The sequence below is a fragment of the Protopterus annectens genome, chromosome 2.part0, assembly GCF_019279795.1.
Source record: "Protopterus annectens isolate FY-2018-M chromosome 2.part0, PAN1.0, whole genome shotgun sequence".
Lineage (NCBI taxonomy): Eukaryota > Metazoa > Chordata > Ceratodontiformes > Protopteridae > Protopterus > Protopterus annectens.
Window position 1 is genome coordinate 134179700 of NC_056728.1, and position 26903 is coordinate 134206602.

The 26903-nt window shown below is 38.6% G+C and overlaps 1 protein-coding gene across 1 annotated transcript in view; it reads left to right on the top strand.

Moving 5' to 3' along the window:
* HECW2 (HECT, C2 and WW domain containing E3 ubiquitin protein ligase 2) overlaps window positions 1-26903 on the top strand; it is a 2117141-nt gene that overhangs the window by 322893 nt on the left and 1767345 nt on the right. The window lies entirely within an intron of this gene.

Here is a 26903-nt window from a genome sequence, read left to right on the forward strand (position 1 = left end):
ACCTTATCCTCCACAGTATTAATATATTATTTCTTTTGAACGTATTACTGCGCTTTGTGAAGATAATTGTTCCTGTTCATCACAGATAGCATTGTTATTTTCTCTACTGCCAGCTTGTTGCATTTATTTCTGCATTGTCACCTGTACATTTCTATAATGTAGATTAGTTTCCTCTGCCTCGTTGCACCTCACTGCAATCAACAGCTTTTTTCTTTTTTTTTTCTTTTCCATACTTCCATTTTGATGTATAACATTTATTTTTGTTGTTTTTTCCCAGAGTTCTAGCTGCTCTTGCTTGTTATTGTTTGACTACAAGGTTACTGCTGCTACATTTCTTCTCACTCATTTATGAGCAAAGCTGAAACTCACTTCTCCTTCAACCACCAACCTCCTGAGTAAGACTGACATTTTGTCTTTAATGTTATTAATGAGTTAGAATGCAAAGACATATGATGTGAATGTCTCACCATAGTACAATATGCATTTTTTAAATTCCTTAGTCAAGTGTGCATGAACATAAGCAGGCTTCTGCTCCCAAGCTAGCTGGAATAATTTAATGCAAACAACTGAGAACCTCTTGTGACTGGTTTCAGTGTTTTTGTATTTTAGTTCTGTCTGATTTGGGTAGTTTTCTCCCATTGTTTGTTTGCTTGTTTTTTTATTATTGTCGTTTAATAATATAAGATTATGTAAGCTTGGCTGCTTCTTGTTTCCAAAAATTACTTGGCCATATTGGTGTATTTATGTACCAGTTATTCAGAGTTACCTTGTTTGGAAGAAGAGGTTGTGGGAGTCAAATTGGCTTTCACAGGATGTGCACTTTAAGCATTGCGTCATATTGTCAGTCATATTGTCAGTTGTTTGAAGATTCACAAAGAAGGAAATCTTTTTTTTTTATCTGCAGAATGTTTCAGAAAAACAGTGCAACTGTGTTTTATTAGTTTGCCAGTTATTTACAGTACAGTAACAAAATGAGTCAGAAAGACATCTCAGGACTGAAGGATAAACGAGACACAAGGAGGGATGTCTAATGGTTCAATGTTTGCTGCATTTCACACAATTACACATGCACAGACAGACACACGCACATACATACACAAAATATTTTTTTCAGTAATTACAATCCCCTAAACTTTATATATAATAGAGTGCGATTCCCTGCAGGGAAATCTTTGTGTGCCCAAATGTGCTCATTTCCTCTGTACAGGAATACGCTATCATTGTGTTTTTTTATCTCATTAAGTGACTGAAAAGAGATACTCCATATCACAAAGGTGATGTAGTAAAATTCTGTATCAATCAGGCTTGACTGCAGTGCTCAGATAATTACAGTATCACTTAGCGTGATAATAGCAGCGTATGGTTTTCCCACAATGAGAGGGTGAATGTTTTGTGCACCATTTACTGCATGTGGGTGTTAAGATACACTTTGTTTATGGAATTCTTGCACAGAACCAAGCAATCCAATTAGCAGGCTTGTACAGTAAGCTCTGGTGCCTCAGAGAGACAGCAGATGTGTGCTGCAGTCCTTTCTCAGTGATTCATAGCTTTGTCACACCCTTCATGCACAGACTTGAGTCATAGGTGAAATACTGTATCCCAGAGGTAGTCCAGATTCTGCTGTTTTGGCACGCAGTGTTCATTTTCTGTCAAGATATCCATGCTCCTCATTTTATGTACTTCTCTATCAGACAACATCATTTTCCTTTATAGCAGTACGTGACAAAATTATAGTCACAGCTGGGAATAGTTGGGACATGATGACCCTGATTTGAATTTGTGTTCTTTTATTTAACAAGATAGGAATTTTGCCTGTCAGGTGATTAAGAATATAAACAGACAAAGAGTGTAATGGACTGAATTTTTTGCATATTGAACTACTGTATTTTATGCACACGTGCATGCTTGAAGAGACTGTAAGGATAGAGTAAACGTGAGTGCTTCTTTTACTGGATTAATCTATCAAGATAGTGGTAGACATCCAAATGCTGTACCTAGGACTGTAGCTTGAGCATTTAGGGGTTGGTGGGGGTGATGATGATGGTGGTGAATGTCTCACTTGAGTATCCACTAGATAGTTCTTAGTATGGGTGGTTTATTCCACAGCCCCCTGAGTTGCAATATTTTGTGATGATGCAAATGGCATGCGATCTTCTGTGGCATAGTGTCTATGATGTTGTTGCATGCCTGTGCCCAATGGGAGCACAGCAGCACACCTCCTCCCCCCAGTCATACATGCTGTGCCTACTGGGACCATTGTAGCCATGCGGATCATAAATTTAGTCTTTGCAATTCCAATGCAGAGACTTAATGCCCATAGTCAGCAAGACCTTGCAGTATCAAAGAGGAGGTCTTGGAGGGAAACATGGGAGGGAGATGTGGGACCATGTTAGCACACTGAGCACAGAAATATTTTACTTACCAGTACTATGGGACAGCATCAACACAGTGACAGTAATTACAAAAAAAAAAAATATTTGCAAGGAGGGACAGGGTACCTGAGTACCACTCTACACTCAAAAAAAAACTCTAAATGTACTATGTTTAAGGCTAGCCAACCTCTGAGATAGGAGAATAATTCATTACCACCCCAACATTAAGAGACTTTAAACAAAGTATTGCAATAATTATTGATGTTGCTACCCTCAGAGGTTTTCTGTTATTTAATGGTATACAAATAAAATGCAGTTGAACTCGATACAGGCTTCTGGTGGATTCTGTTTACATTCTTAGTCTGTAGAAGTTGTTTTCATATTTTTGGTCTCAAATGTCTGCCAACCCTCAATCCTATATGGCCTGTGGTTCATTGTTTTCCTATTGGATGAAAGCTGCTCCCAGTTCATTCATTCCCACGTGGCAGGTGACGATAATCAAGGCCGTCATCCAGGCATCTATCAGGGCTTTTTGATATGTGCCTCAACTCTTCCACTGAACAGAGAACAAGTGACCTGTGTCACTCTGGAAGCCATTATGCCCTCAGTATGTGAGTACATGCTCCTTTGCACCCACACTGAAACAATGATGCTTCTTCATTTTTGGCTTGGTGGCAAACAGACACTTCTGGTCTGTCCTGGCATCTCTGCCTCTCCTTCTGAGAGACTATGGCACTAATCAGCCCCGACCACCCCCTGTCCCAAAGGATAAGCATGTTTTTGACCTCTCCATGCCAGTTCCTGCAGAAATCGAAGACACTATTTGAACTCTGGTCACCTGGTCCATAATCAGAGCTTTATCCTTTTATGCCACTATAGCTTTGGCTAATCAGTAGAGGCATGGACAGTTAATTATGAACTTTGATTAGCATGATAGAAGCCATTACTTGCTGACATGAGGGTCCAGAAGGAACGGTCCTTTTCATAAAGCATAAGTATTAGTGACCTCTATGGTGATGAGTGATGGAGCCTTGACTACAGTACTAGTGATCTCACTTAGTATATTGGGCCTTTATGATAGAGAAACTGAATAGGAAGGGATGGGAGTGTGAGGTCGTGGCCATTCCAATGTGAGACTAAGAAGGTAACTCTGAATAATAGGTACACAACCACACCAATGTGTGTTGTAGGGGGAGAGGTTGGTTATGGCCTGGTCACACAGCTCAAGCCAAATGCTCTATCTCAGTTGTGGAGTAGCAGATGGCTACTTAAGCTTGCCAAGCAGTGTATCCCACTATAGTTGGGCCACTTGTATGTGTGGAAGCAAGCAGCCACATATGGCCTGATAGTTATGTCCCTGCCTCATATTACTCTGTGCAAGTGAGTCAGATTTATATAATCTTTTCTGCAGCCCTTCAGCATTACAGACCCACCCTCATAACTGCCTTCACTGTGATGGCATTTTTTTTCTGAAAATTAAAAGCAGTATGCCGTACCCAGTGTGAGAATGTAGGGAACAGGAACTGGATCATTTTATTAATATTTTTGGTCCTTCCAATCCAGATCACCAAGACCCCTTATAAACTTTTTGCTCAGATTTCCCTCTGGCTGGGTAAGTCACATTGTCTACTTGGGGTAGAACTGAGGTTAGGAGAGTCATCTTCCTTGGGTAGTTTTTATATTTCTTGTGATCTACCCTTTGTTATTCCCCTGCACCCAGCTTTACTGAAAATGGTGTAGTCAAACTGTGGATAGACATGGCAGTGCATGTCACCAGTAGTTGTAACAGAACTGGTGTTCCTGGTCTCATCTGGAGACTGTGGTTCATGCTAGAAGTTTCATCCCTCTGTCTGGGCCAGGCAGCCTGTTCTAGCATTCTAAATGACTCCTTAGGGGTCAGGTCCAATAGCTGAACCCAGAATTTCTGTGTCATAGTCAGGCCTTCATCCTTCTTGATAATGACTACTATGGACTAAAATCTACAATGCTGCCTTTCTGTTGATCGGTCTGTGGCCATGAAAGCTTGAGTGCTGTGAAAGGCAAAGATCTGCTAAAAAGAGGTTTCCCAAGGCTGATGTAGAATGCTGAGTCCTAGCACCCTGCATGGTGGAATGAAAGGGCCAGTCAGTCACTTGATGTGACTTGATGAATATGCTGTGAATGGGTAAGAAATAAATACAGAATAAAAGCTAAGTAAGTACAGAAAAAATAAACCAGCTTTGAATTTTAATAGTGAATTCTGACACCTGGTATAGCATACTCTTTTTGGTCTTTAAAATAAAAAAGTCAGTTGTGAGGATTGACTTGAATTGGTGAAGGACTCCAGTAAGGAATATGTAAATTTTTTTTGCATATAATATTAATATTATTTACATTTATTTTTTCCTGTGTACAGTATAAATATTATCTTATATTTTCAATGTATTGCTGCTATTTTAATAAGAGTATTTTACAGTTTTTTTAGTATGCATTCACGTTACATTAGTAAAAGTATTGTTTTAAACTGGTCACTTATACAGAAGTTTGGTTTTATTAACACAGAGTCTCTTATTTATTATATATTTTTTAACATGTAGTTTTTGTATATTTGTTCATTTATGCACAAACACCTTTTGATGTTTTTAATGAATATTTTTAGAATTTTAAGAGTTGATGTTTAGTTGCATTAATTAGAGAGCTATTTAAATAAATTACTCTATTAGGTTAATGCAAATGTGGAAGGGAGGGTATAAAAGCTGCTTTAATTAAAGGTTTGTTGTTACATCTGATGAAGTCTAGTGGATGAAAACACATTGGAGTGTTTGGTGTTTGCGTTTATGTATTAAACCTTTTGTTGCTGCTACACATTTTTTTCATGCGTTATTCGGACACCTCCAACTGGTACCTTTTGTTACTGTTTTTGGCTTCTGGGTTGTTTTCAGGTACCTGACCTTTTTGGTTTATTGGTTATTGTGCACGATGGAGGTCGTGGAGGTGGAGGATAGCTTCCAAGGTGGGGAAGCATCGAAGGAGATTGATTACCATGAGTGAATGTTGCATGTGGAAGGCCAGCTCTCCCAGCTTATTTCGCTGTTATCCAGAGGCGCTCAGGGAGTAGTGGGTAATACTACTTCTGACTTGAACAGTTTGTTTGGTCAAATTGCCTCTGGTGATGTTCCTGTACCAGCTTGTAATCAGGAAGCGGAGGTTCGATTGAGGCAGACTGATCAGCGCAATGATCAGTGTAATGAGGAAATGATGACATCACATAATGGAAAACCACAGTGGGAGCCTAGATCTGAGATCTTAAAGGGGAACAGGGCTATTCCCAAGCTCCGTAATACCTATACCAGTACAGGATTTACTAGTAGTTCCAATAGCCTGTACGGGCAAGGTCAACAACTACAGGGTGGTTGTGCCTGTTGTTCACGACGAGAAGAAACAGTGGCTAATAACCAACTGGAAGCTAACAGCATGGAAGAATGGACAGATTCTGAAGCATTGGCCTCATGGCTTACTACATGCAATTCTTTTTCGAATCATAAAGGTACTGTTAAATCTTTTATTGTAGATGACGGGCACCAGGGGACTGATGCAGATATTACCTATGATGAAAGTGTTAAGAAACTCTCAGACTTGATTTTTAAACACAAAGTGTTGGGTATGGATAATAATTATTTGAAGAACTGTACTTCCAGGGGCATTGTACCGAAAGGGTTGAGGATGTACAAATTCCCCAATAATGTAGTGGAAGGATCTACGTTCCACCAAGAACTGTTACAGATTTTTGACCGTAGTGGTCATGACGTTATGAGAGCACTCATTAAAGAAAATAAGAGACTTATGCATGATGTATATGAGGAGATTGGTGACCAATGATTTGATGTTTAATATAGAGAGTGAGAAAAGAAAATATTTTATGATAAAACATTATGTGGAGGATAAATGTGATGCAATTCTTAAAAGAAAATGTGGAAAAATTGATAGAGACCTAAGGGAATATCAGCAGAAAAAAGCATACCCATTCCCCAAAAAGATGTATTTAATCGCAGAAATTTTAAAGAGCATTATGGACAAAACAGGGCCTTGTTTACACAGCAAAATGGTGCACCTAATGCTTGGGGTACATCAGCCCACGAGGTCAGTTATGGGACCAGTGGGGGAATGGATCAGAATAATATAAATCACATGGATTTTCCGGAACTTAGGAGATCAGATAGGTTATAGGTAAAATTATCAGTACAGTATTTTCAGAGGCGTCCCCCAAATGTCCGCAGACAATAATAGAAGTAAGCAGAGTAGGGGGACAGGAACTTTCAGGAGTTAATGGGAACATTGTAGTGGATGGACCACATCATAATTTTAATGACTTTAATATTTATAATTACAGTGGGGAGGAGATCACTTTAAACCATTTTTTGTTATTTTTCCAAAGGATTTAAATGTATTCCTATTTCCAGGGGAATGGATTTGAAGTTGTTCTTAAGAAGGAAAAACTTAGAAATTTTATTCCAAGGACAACAGAAAGTGGACAAAGGTCTGGAAGTCAAGAGACATAGTACCTTTAACCCACCCATGCACCCCCAGCTAAATAATTTTGAGTTGCAGGTTGAAAGTTAGAAGCAATGCCAAGTATAAGGGTAAAGGAAAATACAATCTTAACAAAACTGAACTTGAGATTCTTAGAACTTTACAGGAAAACAGATATGTTAGGGTGATGCAGCCTGACAAGGGGGGTAGGTGGTATTTATGGATAGTATTTTATACTCCAGTAAGATGATGAATATGTTGAATGACACTACGCTATAGACTAGAATGTCAAGGAACAAAATAAATTTGCCCTATCGGAAAATAGATTTTGCATTAAAAGATATGTTGGAGGAAGAATTAATTAATGAGGAAATTTACAAGTACCTTAGTGTAGAAAAGCCTAGGATACCTGCTGTATTCGGGATCCCTAAGGTACATAAGAACATAGAAGATCCCCCTTTGAGACCCATAGTGGCCGCAAATGAATCAAAAACATTTCTCTTGGTGAAGTTTTTAGATTTAAGGTTAAAAAAATATTTGGGTAAATTCTAGTGGTATACTCAAGGATTCCTGGGATTTCTTAAAGAGTATAGTTAAAAATATGTATTCTGATTCTCTTATTTTTGTCATCCGCGGTGGTGCAGTGGTAGCATTGTTGCCTCACAGCAAGAGATTCTCCCGTTTGATTCTCGGCTGGAGTGCTGGGAGTGCCTTCTGTGTGGAGTCTGCATGTCCTCCCCGTGGTTGGGTGGGCATTCGAAAGACATGTGTAAATGGGAGTGCCTTCATTGAAGGTTGAACATCGAGCTGGCACCTCGGCGTTCGTGAAAATCTACTGCCAATCATTAGTGGACTGGAGTTCTGCTGTGGCGACCCCTAACTGGGAAAAGCCAAAAGACAACAACAACAACAACAACATTCTCTTATTTTTGTCACATTGGATATACAAGATTTATTCAGTGTAATCCCTCATGGTTTAGGCTCTGAATGGTTCCAGAAAGCTATTAATCAATATGGAAACTTATACTACAATACCTTTCTGTTGTATACTGAATTAATGGACTTGGTTTTGGAACAAAACTTTTTATTTTTTAAAGGTGAATTTTTTAAGCAGATACAAGGAGTGGCAATGGGGGCATGTTGCGCCCCCACCTATGCCAATATAGTTCTGATGATATGGGAACATAAATTTGTCCTTCAGTCAGAATATGCTCAATACTGGGTATATTACAAGCGTTACCTTGATGACATATGTATCTTCTGGAAAGGGAGTAAAACCAAATTAATGGAATTTATCCAGTACTTGAATCAGACTACAGTATTTTTGAGATTTACCCATCACATCTCCTATGATGAGATTACTTTTTTGGACGTTACTATTAGGAAAGATCCTATGCAACGGGAATTTACTTCAGGTGTTTACAGGAAGGATACTTTTTCCAACTCCTACCTGTATTTTACCAGCTCACACCCCTTTAAACAAAAAAGGAGTATTGTTAAGGGTCAATTTATTTGTAGTTGCAGGATGACGTCCAGGGATGATGAGTATGAACAGGAAAGCCAGAAGGTCAAGGACATGTTTTTGGCCAGGAAATATCCTATTACCTTATTAGAAGAAGTCATGCAGAAGTAAAATAATGGTAGACATTCCAGATTTACTCCTATTTTAGGTACAGATGGAATGAACGTACAGCAAGGACAGGCTACACTAACAACTGGCCGCCAGGGTGAGAATGGGGATGGGACAATGTTAGCCTTGAATAATGAGGAGAACTTCACAAGTATGTTTTACAACCAGAATGCCCACAAGGTTAGAAATATTATTGCACAACATTGGGGTAGGTTCAGTTGTCATTCAGAACTAGAGACCTTGTTTAAAAATCCATTGAAATTTACCTACAAAATGGGTAAGAACCTTAAGGAACTGTTGGAGTGCAATTATAAGGGGCAGAATGGAAGAAAACCAGGGACTTACAAGTGTTTATTCTTAGACAAGATTCAGTATATATTAGGGACAGGGATTATTTAGTTAAAAGTAATAGTTTTTCCAATTGTAATAGTGAAGGACTGATCTATTTAGGTCTATGTAAGGAGTGTAGTGCTTTTTATATTGGTAAAACTACACGAAAACTGAAAAGGAGAATTTATGAACAGTTAAATGCTATAAGAAGAGAGGATGGTAATAATGCATTATACAAACACACTTTGTTATGTCCCAAGGCAAAATGAGGCTTTTTTGTAATTGAAATGGTGCACAGGACACAGGGGGGCATGGGAGAATAATATAGAAGTAAGAGAAGTATATTGGCAATTACTTTTGGAAGCTAATAGATTCCCTGGGCTCAATGAACACATTTCCATTGCCCCTATATTGAGAATGAGGGCTCCAAAATTGTAATTGAGTTGATGTTTATTAAATTTTTTTGCATTTATTATTAATATTATTTACATTTATTTTTTTCCTGTATACAGTATAAATATCTTATATTTTCAATATATTGCTTCTATTATTTTAATAAGAGTTATGTTACAGCTTTTTTTAGTATGCATTCACATATTACATTAGTATTGTTTTAAATTGGTCACTTATCATACAGAAGTTTGATATTATTAACACGGAGTATCTTATCTTTTATATATTTTTTAACATGTAGTGTTTGTATATTTGTTCATTTATGCACAAGCACCTTTTGATGTTTTTAATGAATATTTTTAGAATTTTAAGAGTTGATGTTTAGTTCCACTAATTAGAGAGTTATTTAAATAAATTATTCTATTAGGTTAATGCAAATGTGGAAGGGAGGGTATAAAAGCTGCTTTAATTAAAGGTTCGTTGTTACATCTGATGAAGTCTAGTGGATGAAAACGCATTGTATTTTATTTTTTTTATTTATGTATTAAACCTTTTGTTGCTGCTACATGTTTCTTTCGTGGTTTGTTCAGACACTTCCAGCTGGTACCTTTTGTTACTGTTTTTGGTGTCTGGGTTGTTTTCAGGTATCTGACCTTTTTGGTTTATTGGTGAACATGTAAGTCTGTCTCACTTACACCAACTAATATGGGTTACTGTTGGCACAGGTTTTGACTACATATCATGCTTTCTAAGGTAACAGCAAGAATGAAGTTGTACAACTCAACACAAGGATGCAGGGCTATATGTTACAGCGGTGAGCGCTGGCAAAGGCTGTCAGTTAAATACTACCATCTTCCAAATACTTTGTGCCAAGAGTAGCTGTAAGAAGCTGGTAATATGCAGGAGAGAGTATATATCACCATGTGACATTACAGTTCAACATGTTTGTAGAAAATGCATCCAGCAGTGTATTGGAAATAACGTCTTCATGCCAGGAGTCATCACCTTCACCCCTGCCAGGAGTCATCACCTTCACCCCTGCCAGGAGTCATCACCTTCACTCATGCCAGGAGTCATCACCTTCACTCATGCCAGGAGTCATCACCTTCACCCCTGCCCACTCTCACCTCCTAAAGGGCCCATCTCAATACCAAAAGATTGCCAAATTCTGATAATCACGGCCACACAGGTAGAAACTGCACTCTCCAAAGCTAAGAATACAGCATCCATGGGACCAGATGACATCCCAGGCTGTGTACTACATGAACTACAAAATGAACTGGCACCTCACCTAAGTGTCATGTTTAATCATAGCCTCACCTCAGGCTTCGTGCCCACTGAGTGGCGCACAGCTACAGTTATCCCGCTCCACAAGGGAGGATCCACCTTGGATCCCAGGAACTACCATCCCATCAGTCTGACAAGCCTGATTTGCAAGGGCATGGAACGCATTATCATGGAACTTATAAACAAAGACATTGGCAACCTTCAAACACTGGACCCCACCCAGTTTGGGTTTGTGAAAGGCCGATCTTGTCTCCTGAATCTGATTGACTTCTTCCAATCAGTCTCCAGAGCTGTGGACAGGGGAAAGGCAGTCCACACAGCCTATCTGGACCTCGCCAAGGCCTTTGACACCATCCTCCACTCTGGAATCATAGATAAACTTACTAAGCTGGGCATAAATCCCTACATCACTCGATGGGTTGCTAACTGGCTTACTGCCAGAACCCAGACAGTAAAAGTAACCGACTCCAGATCCAGCTCCAGACAAGTGACAATTGGAGTACCTCAGGGTTTAGTCCTGGGACCACTCTTGTTTGGCATCTACTTCTCTGAAGTACAGGCCAACACTAAGGGACTCTGGCTAACAAAGTTTGCAGATGACTGCAAACTGGGAGCCATTATTGAATCCCCAAATGATGTGGATATTCTACAAAAGGGCCTTACAGAAACAGATGCCTGGTGCCAACTGGTGCCAGAGCCATGGGCACAAGCTTAATGCCAAGAAATGTATAGTTATCCCCTTTGGAAAAAAAACATGTACCCATGAATTACCACATAGGTGGCAGGACACTAAACATTGAAAGTGTGATGAGAGACTTAGGGACACAGGTGGACAGTGGTCTCACTTTCGATAACGACATTGCCACAACAGTCAGGAAATCTTTCTATGTGGCACACCTCATCACTAAAGGCTTTTCATCCAGAAAATAGGAGGTCATTGTCCCACTGTACTCATCCCTCATTAGACCCATTTATAGAGTTTAATGCCCCATTTGGTATGCACCTCACAAGACATCTGCAACAGCTTGAAAGGCCACAGAAATACCTCACTAAAAGAATCATAGGCCTAAAGCAGATGCCATATACTGACCGTCTAAAACAACTCCAGCTATACTCTGTGGCATATCGTCTACTCAGAGGCGATCTCTGCTTAACATAAAGGCCATGTCAAACCCTGAGCTGTTTGACATGCTCCACTTAAAGAAATCCCAATCCCTCAGAGCCACACGCTCCAGGGATCTAAACCTTGTCATCACAATGAACAAAACATGCTGGAGGGATAGGTTCCTGACCCAGAGACTCCCCATACTCTGGAATGGACTGCCCATACATATCAAGCAGAGCGCCTCATTGGCCCTCTTCAAAAGGAACCTTGATGATTGGATGGGAGATAGGAAATTCACCCCGGGGATCATGTCAGTTGCCCTGCTAGACAGGGTCCTGGAGAAGTAAATATTGTGGGAAGAAATATCCAGGGAATTCTTATGGCTAGGCTTGCATAGGCCCTAGGGCCGATAGCCTAGTAGCAACCTATGAACCTAGTTTTGCTGCCTTCTGCAGACTGTGCTCCCCAGAGAAAGGGGGTCTGCTTCTTCTTCCTATTATTACTATTACAAAGCCTGGGAAGACTAAGACAGAGATGAAATTAACTAAAACTGCGGAAAATGAGAAGGATTAGCAACAGAATTATGACCAAAAATAGAGGAGTTAAAGAAACCTCAAAATGATCTGAATTTATTGTATAATGACAGTCTTACCTGGATTGAAATTAAACTTGTTACAGCATAGTTGGAGTAGGCTACTATTCCCTCATCTTATTTAGCCAAGATAATAACAATTACATTTCTTCAAATTTTAGCTAGCTCCAATGGCATAGTGGGATGAAGCCCTGTCTATTACCCAGGTGACCTGAATTCAATTAGTAGCTTGGGAACTTAATTGAAATGTCAGGGGAGGTGAATAGATATGCATGTCCTGGGAGGGTGGGGAGGATCAGGACAAATAATGTCACTGTCCCTTGGAGAGGGGTGACATTGCATAGGCATCCTTCAGTTGGGTTGTCAGCTCACTGTACCACTGTCTGGAGATAGCCCTCATTATTGAGGCCATGAAGTATCTATTTGCAAACAGAGGCTGTTATGAGTCCATGCTGAGATGCAGGAAGCTCATTTCCCTGCCCTGGGGGTGGGGGTTAGGCCATTCAAATGCCCCCATAGCCAGAATTCTGGTGTGGACACAAGAAAACATAGCTGCCCCAAATGACAGCATCTCCTGCCTCCTTAGCTCAAGGATCTCCTTACTATGGAGTTGATATGAGTATGTCCTGCTGGTCAGCAGACACGGAGGCAAAAAGAATATAGAAAAATAAAAATCCTGAAATTGTTTTCTCTTGCATCTTTTTTTTTCTACGTACTGTTTCCCAGTGCGTCTGCCAACCATCTAGCCCACCCCACTCCCAGTACATTTTTTCACATACTGGATGTTTCTCAATGAGGACAAGAGCATACATGGGGGTTATCATACTCACAGTCATCTTCATGATTGTGCTTTTACCAGCATCTCTGCAAGGAGGGCATATATGTAAATGACTCTAATTCTGTCCCCGGTGGCTGATGTGCCCACCTGTGTAATTACAAGGGTGTAATTTGTCCTTCCTGATGTATGTATGCTCACAAACATGCCTATGACAGCTACTTTCAATAGGCTGATATCTCCAATCCATGTACCCTGTCCTATGGCTTCTTGTATCATGTAAGCCTCGAATCCACTCCCCCCCCACCTGGATACTCCGGCATCCAGGTCACTATTTATACTCTGGTCATCTGACAATTGTCAAGGCTTTTTCCCTCCACACTACAGACCCAAGCAGACAATTTATCTATAATGTCCGATATGAAATTGTAGTTTATAACAAAACTGATGATATTATCAAATTTTTTTCAATATTGTTTCAAGAAATGTTAGGAATGCAGAGGTAGCAAATGATTCAAATATTTTAGATGACGTTCTATGTAAGTTTGCCCTCTGTGCCAAATGAGTATTGGGATAATATGAATACTAAAAAAAACTAGCAAAATCCTAGCCCCAGACTAGTACACTGCATTTTTCTTTTGTTAAAAACTTTCTTAAGCCTATTAGTTATAACTTTCTAAAATATTTTAAAGTGAAGAACGCAGCAGGTACTACCAATAATTATTTCATCTTTTATTCAGGCTTAATGGCATCCCGCGATGGTGGTGCTGTGGTAGCTTTGTCGCCTCACAGTCAGATGCTGTCCGGTTCGATTCTCAGCTAGAGCGTCTTCTGCGTGGAGACATGCGTCAATGGACGTACCTTCGTTGAAGGTTGTGCGTCAGGGCTGGTAACTTGGCACGTAAAAATCAACTACCAATCATTAGCGGACCGGAGTTCCGCTGTGGCGACCCCTAACCGGGAAAAGCCGAAAGACACAACAACAATGGCATCAAGACAGACTCAGGATCTCACATTGACAGCAAAATTAGTGATATCTCTGTAGATCAAATTCTGTTGTTCTGTTTATCTTTTAGCTTCAAATAATTCCATTAGATTACTTTCTCAGTTTTAATTAGGGTTCTTTAAGCATTTAAATTCTCACCTATTTTCATTAGAAATATATGTATAAACCTATATATATTCTTGTCATTAAAGGGTTATATTTCTAAACCCATAAATTACAACTGGAGCCAGGCTGGGTTGTTCTTTTTCTCCTCATCTGTTGAGTCTCCGTTTTGAATATGTTTGCTTTATTATTACAGTTCATTCTAATTTATTTGCTTAGGTGGCCGTGGTGGTGCAATGGTTAGCGTTGATGCCTCAAAGCAAGAGATTTTCTGGTTCGATCCTTGGCTGGGATGCCTTCTGTGCTGAGTCTGCATGTCCTCCCTGTAGTCACGTGGGTTTCCATCAGGTGCTCCGGTTTCCTCCCACATCCCAAAGACATGCTGTAGGTGGATTGGACACTCTAAATTGGCCCTAGGTGTGAGTGCTTACGTGTGTGTGCCTTCTGTGGAAGTTTGGGCGCTGGGCTGACAAATCGACACCGTAAAACTCCACTGCCAATCATGAGCGGTCGGATGATCCGCTGTGGCGGCCCCTAACTGGGAAAAAGCCGAAAGAAGAAGAATTCTAATTCATTTGCTTAAAGTGAGTACAGTGATAATGAAAATAGCTGCATTCATGAATCACGTTCTATATGTCCAAATTTAAACATTCTTGGAGTTATACAAAACTGTAAATATATTTACATTAGTCTCTAGTTATAAACTGGATTCAGGTATTTTTTCTTGGCCTCCATGTCACTACTTGCCACCCAGTTGCACTCATGGCCCCATATAAACATTCATTCCCTTATCTGGAGGGTCTAGCCCTGCCCAGAGCCTTTGAAAGGCAGCCCCTCCTAAGAATTCTTGCCTTAACAGATGTGACTTGTGGGATACATGCCCCCCTAGTCAGGGATGAAAGATGTTGGACAGAGGATCAAATGGATGATTAATGAAAGAGGGGATTTCTAGATATGCAGAGGAAGGATAAATTTTATACTTCAAATATCGTTGTACTCACAAAGTGTCTGCTATAATCTGTGTATATGTTTTTCTGTCACTAAATATGCTTTTGGATCTTTTCTACCCAGGCCTTCAATGAAAATGGGTCTTGCATGACACAATTAGACCCTCGTAACCATATCCTGGGCTACTAGTATCCCATATAACTATTTGTAAGTGGGATAGACTTACATGGTCTTTACTTCAGCCCTTCACTATTTTAGACCAGCCATCTAAATGGGCTTTACAATGATGGCATCTTTTTTGAAGAAAATGTATGCTGTACCTAGTGTAAGACTTAACTGTTAAAAAGCAAAGTGGGTTTACTTTTCTGTACTTAAAATAAATAACAAGAGTGAACCAGAGGGTGATATTACCACAACCAGTGGCCAACCACATCAGCATGTCGCTTGCTACTCAGAACAGTAATCTGTCTTTTGGATAGGAACTACTTAATGGTCTCCACTGGGAGGCACACATCTGTAAGCAGAAAGCCAAATCCTCCTGCAGGATAAGTAAGAAAATTGTTCTTTTTCTATCCTCCTTGCCTGGCTAATACTGTGCCTGAGCTGTCAATCAAACTCGGGTCATCTGGGTTGCAGTAATTTATTTATTTATTTATTTTACATTTGGTGACTGGGCTAGTCTAGCTGGATACATGTCCATTTTCAGCAGAGGCCTAGGGAGTTAAGCTCTAAAAATAGTACAAATTTACAAAATACAATACTTAAAACATGACTAAGTTCACAGGGAGATAGGCTCCAACCATAGTCAAATTACTAGATACAACAGTTAAAAATTAACTAAAGTTCAGCTGCGCAAGAGAAATAATAGTGTTTGTAATACAAAATAAAAATTGTCTAAGAAGAAGAATGGTAGCATAGAGTCTTTGCATAGGTTTAAGTTACAATGAAGTACAGGTACACTTAAGGTTCTAGTGTTGTCATTTGTAAGTCAAAGAGGGAGAAAAGTGAGAAAGGTAGTAAACGAAATACACAAGGGCTACAATAAAGTTAGGTTCTATAGATTAATGCTGCAGAGGGGATAAGGTCAAGAAGGAAGGAGTATAGCAAGAAGAGAAAATAAGGGGAAAAGTAAGGTTCAGTCAGGTTTAGAACAGGGACAAAGCCAATGAGTTTTCAGATGTTCTTTGAGGTGTTTCTTGAAGAGAGATGTAGATGAGAGAGATGTGAGTGTCCTAGGAAGCTTGTTCCAGATTTTGCCCACAACGTTAGTAAAAAGTGAGTCCCCAGCTTTATTATTAGATTTGATATTGGAAATTAGTAACTTGTTTGCTGAACAAAGTCTTGCAAGATTTTTATATGGGGAGATCAGGCTAGAGAGGATTGGGGTATTATTTAGGTGATAAAGAATTTTCTGTATGATCACCAGTTGATTATACAGCAGATGGTTATGTAGTTCTGACCATCCGAGTTGTTTAAGGTTGTGACAGTGGTGGGTTCTAAAAGGGGTACCAGTGGCAAATCTTGCTATATTGTTATAGCTAATTTCAAGCTTGCTTAGATTGTGTTTTAATAGATTAGTGTATATAGCAGAAGCATAGAATAGGGTAAACGTGAGGTGAGTCTGGGCCATGGTGGTTCTGGCTAGAGGTGTGAGGTAGGGTTTTATACTATACAGGGAGTCTAGTTTTTTGTTGACAGTTTGTGTAGTATTGTTGATATGATCATCATAGCTGAGGTTGTTATCTATAGTGTTGCCCAGGAGATGTGTGGTAGTATCTGGGGAAATAGTAGTTCCATTGTTAGAGGTAATTGTGAAGTGGATCACTGGAGACTTTTGGGTGGGAGCAAAAAGCAACAATTTTGTTTTTTGGGGTTTAGGAGGAGGCAATGGGCAGTAAACCAGTTTTCAATAGTGTTAAATACTGTTTGAGTAAGCGTCTGAAGAAAGATTGATGATTTAGAAGTATAGATTAAAGTAGAGTCATCGGCATATTGTATGCAGGTGGCTTGAGGAAAAATAATATTGAGATCATTAATAAAAATGGAAAATAGAAGAGGGCCTAGGATAGAGCCTTGAGGGACTCCAATGTTTACGGGGAGGGGTATGGAGAGATTATTGTCCCAGAGCACTGCCTGTTGTCTATTTTCTAGATAGGATGTAAACCAAATTATTGCTTGTGGGTCAAGAGATTGTGCTTTTAGTGCACTGATCAGTAAGTTGTGGTTAACCATATCAAAGGCTTTTGATAAGTCAATGAATAATGCTGAAGATAGAGAGTTGTTTTTTCGATTCCTATTTATGCAGTCAGTAAAAGTTAGCAGGGCGGTAGTTGTACTGTGAAAGGGCCTAAAGCCCTGTTGGCAGTTGGCTAGTAAGTTATTGTGGAGCAGGTGTTGAAGTAGTTGATGGTGAATACATTTTTCCATTATTTTGGCCAGTGGGGAGAGTAATGCAATTGGTCAGAAATTGGAGATATCAGTGGATTTGCCTCCTTTATGCAAGGGGATAATATGGGAGACTTTCCATATGGATGGGATGTTACCTTCTATGATTGCTCGGTTTATAAGGATGGATATGGGATTTGCTATGACTTTGGAAGCTATTTGAAGGTATTCTGCTGGCAGGTGGACAGCAGAAGGGGTACATGGTTTGAGTTTATGAAGGAGTTTGCAGATAAAGGATGTTGGTACAGGTTGCATATGGAAGGAGGGCACTTGACTGCTTATGTTTTGTAAGGGGCTGGGGGAGATGGGAGGTATTGTCTTTGCAAGGGCTTGAATAGTTTCAGTGAAGTAATTGTTGAAGGCATCAGCTATTTGCAAAGGATTATTATGAGGAATTGAAGATGGGGCAGGAGTTTTGGTATGACCTGGTTGGAGATGTTTGTTAATGCCTGCCCAGAACTTTTGAGGGTTATTAGCGTGAGATTGTTGAAGGTTGAAATAATAGTTTTTTTTGTCTAAGATAATGTCCTTTTTGGTTGCATTTCTTAGCTGTTTAAAGAATAGGTGGTCTGCAGAGCTCTTAGAGGCTTTCCATTTGGCCCATATTTTGTTTCATAGGAACCATTTTTTCCTTGGTTTGTTGTGTGAGCAATGGAGCTATTTTGGTCCTAGGTCGGGAGGAGAGGAGGGGGGCATGGAGATCTAGGATTTGTAGGAATGTAGTATTAAAGTAGGAAACTGCTTCATCCAGTTTGAGTTGCTTCAGAGGTGACCAGTTACAGGCCTTTAGTTCATTTTGAAAGCTTTCTGCTTGAAGGTGTTTTTTTGAATGAAAGGATATAAAAGTGTTATTGGTAGGACTATGAGTCTTTTGCTTTGTTATATAGGTTAGAACATGGTCGCTAATGTCGTCTGGAAGTGTTCCTAGTATATAGGTTTCAGGATGACTATTTACAAGAATCCAGTTGAGGGTAGTAATGGCTCTCTCTATGCCACTGAGCTGTAACCTTAGATAAATGTTTTTTATTTCCCCTTAAAGATCAGTATGATTTTTTCAATCCTAGTAATTGTTCCAATTAAAATCATAAATTCATTAAAGTATTTAGGTATAAGATACAAAACAGAGCAGACTTTAAACACAGAAACTTATTTAACATCAGAGGTAGTAATACTTTATTTTAAAATCATGGGCAATGTTTGACATTCTCCTTATTTAGAAATGTTTCTATTGTTAAAATGAATAGATTCTTGGATGTATGTCTTCATTTCAACTCTTCTTTACAGGAGATTATAAAAAGGTCCTTTGTAAATATCCAAATCGCTATCCAAACTGCAGTAACTACACTTTTATAGAATTTAAAATGCCATAGAATTGTCTTTTTAAGAGCTTATACTGGGGTCTAGAAACTCCAGACATGCATAGTTGTTAGCTTATATCTTGAGCTTAGAAATTGACTAAAATCATTAAATATAACCCAAAACATGTTATAGTCCAAAAGATGTAGTCTGGGTACTTTTTGGGTAAAAATTTAGTTTGGGGTTGGTTTTATTGAAACTCACTAATGTTAATCCATGTACTCTCCTTTTATCAAGAGGTAATCAAATTTATAGTTAACTTCCACAAACTTTAAAAAGTCTTATTAATGTTTTTCAAGTACTATAATAATAATTAATCCTGGAAAAATTGTATGCTTTCAGCCTGCCCGTTTAAACCCTAATTTTACTCTAAATGGAAAAACTGAATGAATTATACTTGTTTGTTAAATAGTCTTAAAGCTTTTAAATTTATGTTATCCACAACTCCTGTTAATCCCCATCAAATATGTGTAATAACATACTTCATGGTTAGGTTCTGCTGTAGAAAGTAATTAGAATAGCTTGTGCTTGTACTTTCTGACTCTGACCACTAAGATCTTTGCAGTTTCTCACTTACTTACACTGGGTCTTACCGTGGAAACTATCAAATAAATGAGTTCATTTTTCTGTTTGTAATTTATAGTCAGTATTTGATCATTCATTACGTTTACATTCCACCAGTCAAGCTTGCAACTTATTTTATTACTACATAGACAATGCAATGAATCACAATGCCAGCAAGCTGATATAAAGTATGTTTTCTGATAGTGTAAATTTGCTGCATCCCTTTGAAGTGCTCTAGATGACAAATTACCTTATGAAAACATTGAAACTTAATTATAAATTCAAAAGATAGTTAAAGATTAGAAGTAATTATCATTACGTGGGACAATTTTGCAAATATGTGCATGCTTTAAATTTTGTAGATAAATTCAATTAACATCAAATATCTGTTCTTAGGCAAGTTTTATATTTAAAGTATGTGTGTCCTATTCCTTGATGCCATACAGTATGAGGGTGACTTCCTTTTATTGCAAGCCAGTAAATGCCGGTTGGATCTCCAGAACAAACTAGTACAGTCTTTCTATAACCTATGCAACTGGGCTGATTGCAATCAAATTCTAATTTACTACAAAAAGCTAACCATGTGCTATTTACAACCCCTCAGAAACTCACCAATAAAGCAAAACATCATTCTCCTCATTTCTGAATCCAAATACATAGGACTTAACCTTAATCCTTCTCTAACTTTTACAGATCACAGACAAAATAACTACCAAAGTACAATCTCAATGTAAACTCTGCTTTAGAATATCTCATTACTTTCCCCTTCAGACAGCTTTTCCCTAGCTAAAATATTTTTCTGTCTAAATGGGGACATGGTCTTACTTTGATTACCTTTACACAGCACAAAATTCCCAAAGACTTGGTCACATAAAGTAAAATTTGCAGATTACCCTCCTAGCTAACAGCAGATCTTGCCATTGTAACCTTCTACAATTCCATCTAACATCTATTTACTGAAACAAAACTGTAACTGAAGTTAAGCGCTTTCATCAAAAGGTAGTTTGACTTCCTCAGAACAATGAAAGCCCCACAAAACAGCTTTAAAATAGCCAGTGGTTAAACATAATTGGCCAGCAGTTGAACCAATAGACCTGAACGTTATAAAAGGTAATAAAAACTTTCAGATAAAATTAATAAAAAACACACATTAATATGGTACTGTTCATGCTAAATAAATAAGATTATAAAATATATTCTCACTCGTATTGTTAATGTCATGGAATTACAAAAAATATACCTAAGAACTGGCAGCCCCAGGAAATACCAAAACAATAAAGTTTAAATTCTGGCTGCTTTTTCTTTTAAGAGAGATGAAATAGAGATAAAAATCATTGAGCCTAGGGTGTATGTTTGCAGCCAAATGTAATTGCCACATCAGTTCTTTTTTGTTCAACTGATTCTTCCAGTCTCCCCCGCTCACATCCTGCATTACCATATCAATAATACCAAAACTGTATCCTGTGTAGTTTGCACATACCTTGCTGTGCCTATAAAGGCATTAATTTCCTTTTTAGTTTTAATATCATGAAGGTGTTCATAAATTCTTAACTTGAATGCCCTCTGTTTTGCCAACATAAAAGCTGGTACAAGTTTTGCACTTGGCAAGATAAACTACACTTTTTGTAGCACAATTTCCTTTCCTAAAAAAAGCTTCTGTTTCAGTATAATTCATAAGTATAACTGAAGGTTCCTGAATAATAAACTTACACTGACCACAACTTCCACATGCCTTAGTACTCTTGTTGCCATGATCCATAATAAAAACTGAATTGCTTTCAAGGATACTTTTGATATTTTGACTGATCTTGGTGGAAAAGGTGGGATTTTCACCCAGTATGCTAAAAACATCAGTGTTAGCTCTAAAAATATTCCAGTTCTTACTTATTATATTTTGGATACCTCTATAATGAGAACTATGTTGGATAACACAGGTTTCTGTAAAATTACAAGTACCATCCACTCCATTATTTGAAGGATTAGAGGGAACATTTTCTTCCAACGTCTTACCTAATAAAGGTTTGTATTTGTCCCCCCACCCATCATAAATCTCCTGTAAGGTATCTGAAACCAGGGCTGACGGATAGCCTCGCTCTAAAAACATAGTTGTTGGTATATCAAATTCTCCCTTCAGTTCTGCCTTGTGTGATGTCATCCTGGCTCTTCTAATACCTTGGCCTTTAACAATACCCTTTTTCTGAAAAAAAGGGTGGTGGCTATTAAAGTGAAGGTAAGAATTACAGAAGGTGCGTTTATGGAATACTTTAGATCTAAAACCCACAGTATCCTTGAAAATACACCAAAACTCATTTTTAACTAGTTTAGTGGTTGGCATAGAGGATTCAGGCTTTTGCTTCCTGTAACCATCATCAGGGTTTGATCCTGAGAAAATTAACTAACCTGCCATCCCTAACCATACCTCTCAACTGTTCAGATTTTTGCAGAATGTCCAGATTTTTGCCTTAAAATTTCAGTCTGTTTCTCATAAAATTTTTAGTTTTCTGGCAAATCACTGGGATGATCTGAGGAATGAAATTAGTAAATAATGTCATACATTTGAGTTTCAGACATCATATCATTAAGAAAATGCATTTAATACATATCCTGTTATTCTAGCAACTTTCTTAGTTTGTAAGAGCAATATTTAAAAAACATTATACCCCCATTATGTCAGACTTTGTCCAGATATCTTGGGCTAAGTGGTTATGAGGTATGTCCCTAGCACACACATACACACATGCGCACACATACCCAAGCACAGAGGCAGCAGCTGTCTCGCATTTAAATTCCTCAAGGAACACAGAAAAAAAGTAAGAATCTGCACAGAATGCAGAAAAGGACTAAGCAGCAGGTGTGTGCATACATAGACATGCACAGGGACACACAGACAGAGGGCCCTTAGGATCTGGCTTTGGTTTTACATTAAGCTTTTCACATTTTAAATGAGAAAAGCTTTTAAAAGGCAAGGCTGCTGCACCCCCTTACTGTTTGTAGCCCAGGTTGACTGCCCCCTCTGCCCCAGCATTAGTATGTCTCAGACATGATTGTGAAATGTTTTCACGTGTCTCTTCTGAAATGTTGTTTGTAACTTCAGATTGTGTCCCTGGTTGTAGTACACATCTCTATTTTTTAATACTGGCCCACGCTTGGAAACTAGTGTATCTACTGGGTAATCAGTGCCAATATTCAATGCTAAGTGCGTTGTTCTATTTGGAAAGCTGTATCTTGCAGACTAGCCCTTAAGTAAGATGACAGGACATGAAATGAGATTAGGATGTACACATTTTCAAGTCTCTGTTCTTCTAGGAAATCTGACCTCAGAGGTAAAGCCAGCATCAAGGACTTATACTTGTCCCTCCCTTCCCCTTGAAAGAATAACAGCATATAAAGCACTCAGTCCTTGAATACATTGTGAGTTGTCTGAATGAACTGCTGTGTTTGTGACTTAAATTGACAGAAGACAAGAAATTCAATTTTTGCACCATCAGCCTACTTTGTGTCCCAGTTTACTTGCAAAAATGTTTTTGTATGAACTTGCTAAAGGAGAATTTTGGGCTGTGGAAACAGCCCAACTGTTGTGTGGATTGGAGATCTTACATCAGATTTTTCATGATAGGCCTTAGGAAAAATTATTTTCATTTGTCTTGTTAAAAAGATTCTATATTTTGTACAACCATCCTAATTAGACTGCAAGCATCTCTTTGCTGATGTCTGGCACTACAGAATAATGACATTATATTAGCGAAACTTGTAGACTGCTTTGTGTATGGAAATGTGCTAGAAATGTTATCATTTAAGTTTTTATTATTGCTTACAGATGCCAACTTTATCGTGTATTTTGAAGTATAGATAGCACTTATACAAAAATAGTGAGGTCCTTAAGAGATTACATTTACCATGCTATTCTCAAATCAGATGAGAGAAGAAAAACAGGAAGAGAAATAAACAAGTAGATCTGAGTGGGAACTTTTTTTTAAGGAAGGGGCACCCTGAAGCAATACCCATGACATTTTGATTCCCCCTGAAAAAGATGTAGTCCAACATTAATGCTGTCCAGCAACTTTGAGACAGTTTTTAGGAGATCCTCAATACAAACAATTGCACTAGTGGATAGTATTGTTTTATTAATACTGCTTTATACTGCTACTTGTGAGGCTCGCAATCCCAAACTGAAGTTGTGTTAACTGTCTGTTTTTGTGTGTGTGTGTGTGTGTGTGTGTGTGTGTGTGCGTGCGTGCGTATATTATCATTCCAGTTACTTTCACCAATGATAATGAGCCAGATCCCAAAAAACTTGCTCTCCTTGCAAGTGACTTACCCTGGTGTATTACAGTGAAGATAGTCACTTACTCCAAATGCAGATCTTTTTCAATCTGGTCCTCAATGTAAGACTGCTTGGACTTGGGGCAGGCTTATTCTAGAGTAAGTCACTTACACGGAGAGCATGTCTTTTGGAATCTCACCCAGTAAGACTGAGTTTAAACTGAAGACTGAAAGTGGCACTGTTTTATTTTGCTTCTCTTGTTGATGTGGGATGTATGATTGGTTGCCAATCAATGATATTATAAAAAATAACTGAAAGCAAACACAAGCAAGCACACAGAAAAAAAAAAAAAAAAAGAGCCGATACAGCAATATGAGGTAACTTCTGCTAACTAAGAGCTATGATGCAAGGTTACTAGTTAAATCCTGTGGCAGAGAAAGACTTACTGCATTTACAGATAGTGACAAAACAATCCCAGGTAAGTGAAACATGAGCTGCATGCTTGTTCGGTGCATACACATAGAAGGGGATTGGAAAAATGATTCCACTTGGCTAAAATAGGAAAAAAGTAGTTAAAGCAATTTGACCATAGTGGTACTGGAAGTTTTCCACTGTTTTACAGTCACATTCAAAAGGGGGTGGGAGGTGGGACAATAAGAACCTTAAAGGTATAAAATGTTTGGACCTGATTGTAGAGGAGTTTTCTGGGGAGCAGTATATTCTGGAAAGTTGAACAAATTGTGTAGATTTACATAAACTCCCTATAATGATCTGTGTTTCCTTAAGGTACTCTAGCCATAACATGTTGATTAGTAGCCCCTCTAAGCTATCTATTCACATAATCGTTACTGTTGCCTTTGTGTTTAATGTAGCTTCTAATGTGAGGCCTGAGATGATGATGATCATCATCATCATCTTCGTCATCAGTATTGCTTATCATTCTGAGGTATGAGAAGTGGCAAGGGACTCCATTAATTCGGAGCAGTTGCAGGAGGTGTTCATTAGCCCATAAAGGAAGAAAGGGGTGATGTGAGTGAGAATGCATAATGGAGTTTAAAAAAATGTTCTTGCTATTTTTGCCCCCCCCCCCTTTCTCCCCACAGCCATTAGGCTCATCTCCAGTGACTCATTTGTCCTGCATTTCTTGGTATCTGAGCACAGTGGACACAGGATGTGAGAACTGGGGCATGCAATGAGTCAGAAAGTTTTACCAGGCTTCATTTTTCAAATAAGCTTATTTTGGAGGACAGTGGTCAGCTAGGAGTTGTCCGGAGCACCTCCCAAACACAGTGGAATGTGTAGAGTAATTAATTTACTAAGGCTGATAGTTTACTTTTATATTAACTTTTCTTTCACAAAATATAAGCTAATAAATAAAGATAATGTTTTTCTTTTAAAATACAATAAAAGCATATATTCCTGGTGTCTATGTCATATTGTCAAATAGCCACATTATCGAATGCCATCTCATCAACAGTGCAGGCCATCCAGCCCCCCACATCCCCTACTAGTTATATATACCATCTCTGAGATCACACTACAGTGAGGAAAAGGGCAAATTTCCTGATCCCACTGTAACGCGATCTCACTCAGAATGTTTTGACAACCTGCATTGTGGACAAGATGATACATTCGACAATGTGGCCATTCAACAATCTGACATAAACCCATATTCCTGATACCAACCTTGAAATAATCTTAAGTCCAGGAGCCCAGCAAGTGGAAGGTTGGAAGGGTGGTAGATGAGGAGGGGTCAGCTCTTCGACCCACCAAAATGTTGAAAATTGGGCCCATCAGTTGCTAAAGTCAGCTCTAACCCTACACACACACTCACACACACACACACACACACACACACACACACACACACACACACACACACACACACAAGCTTTTTCCCTCTACAAATCTCAAATGTACTCTGTGTTCTCACTTAAGCATGACCTGAAGTAAAGGAAGACTCTTTTCTTTCTGGAATTGTCAGAAACTGGTATTCAAGTATTGCATTTAATCCAAATACAGTACAAGACAATGTACAACTCTATTACTTTGTTAGAGTACCTCTCCCCCACTGGAACATATAAGACTGCACATCCTTTGGCTATAAAGGTAATGCGTGGTGTTACTAAGATATCTGTAACATTTAAAAATGGCTTGTCACACATGGAAAGTGTGAGCATAACTGTTCTACATGTGTACACTTCAACCATACAGCTCAGCATCTTAATGTAAGAAATCTGGAAAAAGCCAATAATAATGGGAGAGTGTAACAAAGGCCAAAAAAATAGTGACAGATTGTAAATAGTGCTCTTTTAAACTTAGAAAGTTGCTAGAATAACAGATTTTGGGTTAACATGCATTTTCTGAAAGATGTGAAGTCTGTAACTCAAAAGTCTGTCATTATTTAATGACTTTGGTTCTCAATGATTTGCTAGAAGACCTTAAATTTTATGTGGAGTAGGCCAATAATATAAGCAAATGTCTGAATATTCTGCAAAAAGCTAGACAGCTGAGAGACATGACCTTGATTGCTTCCAGTTGCAGGTGGTAGATGAAAATTTACTGTGACTACTTGTATCATGTTTCTCAAGATTGTATGTGATTTGCACTGACACAAATTGTACAACTTGCTGATAAAATTAACAGATAGAAGGTTATTTACTTTGGGAAATAGTAACATATGTACTTCTACTTTTGTAGTCTTAATATCTCTTTAAATATGACTGACAACCATCTATTCATACATGACTGATATCTATATATTTAATGATTGACGATTAACACATTATTTAATGAGTATTTTCTCCTAGCTTGTTTTGGTCCTAAGAAAATAAGTTTCTCTTATTTTAGCTGCCTGGTTAAGAATCAAGTAAATGCAATTTCACTAGTGGATTTTTTTAAGTTATTACATTTATAATTTTCCATTTAGCAAATAAGGTAGTGTGAGTGTTTTTGCTTTGCCTCGTTAATTTTGTATTTTATAAGCAAGTAAAGCCTTGAGGGTGGCCGCGGTGGTGCAGTGGTTAGCATTGCCGCCTCACAGCAAGAGGTTCTCTGGTTTGATTCCCAGCTGGGGTGCCTTCTGTGCAGAGTCTGCATGTCCTCCCTGTGGTCATGTGGGTTTCCTCTGGCTGCTCCGGTTTCCTCCCACATCCCAAAGACATGCAGTAGGTGGATTGGACATGTGTGCTTGTGCCCTCTGTGGAAGGTTGGGTGCCAGGCTGG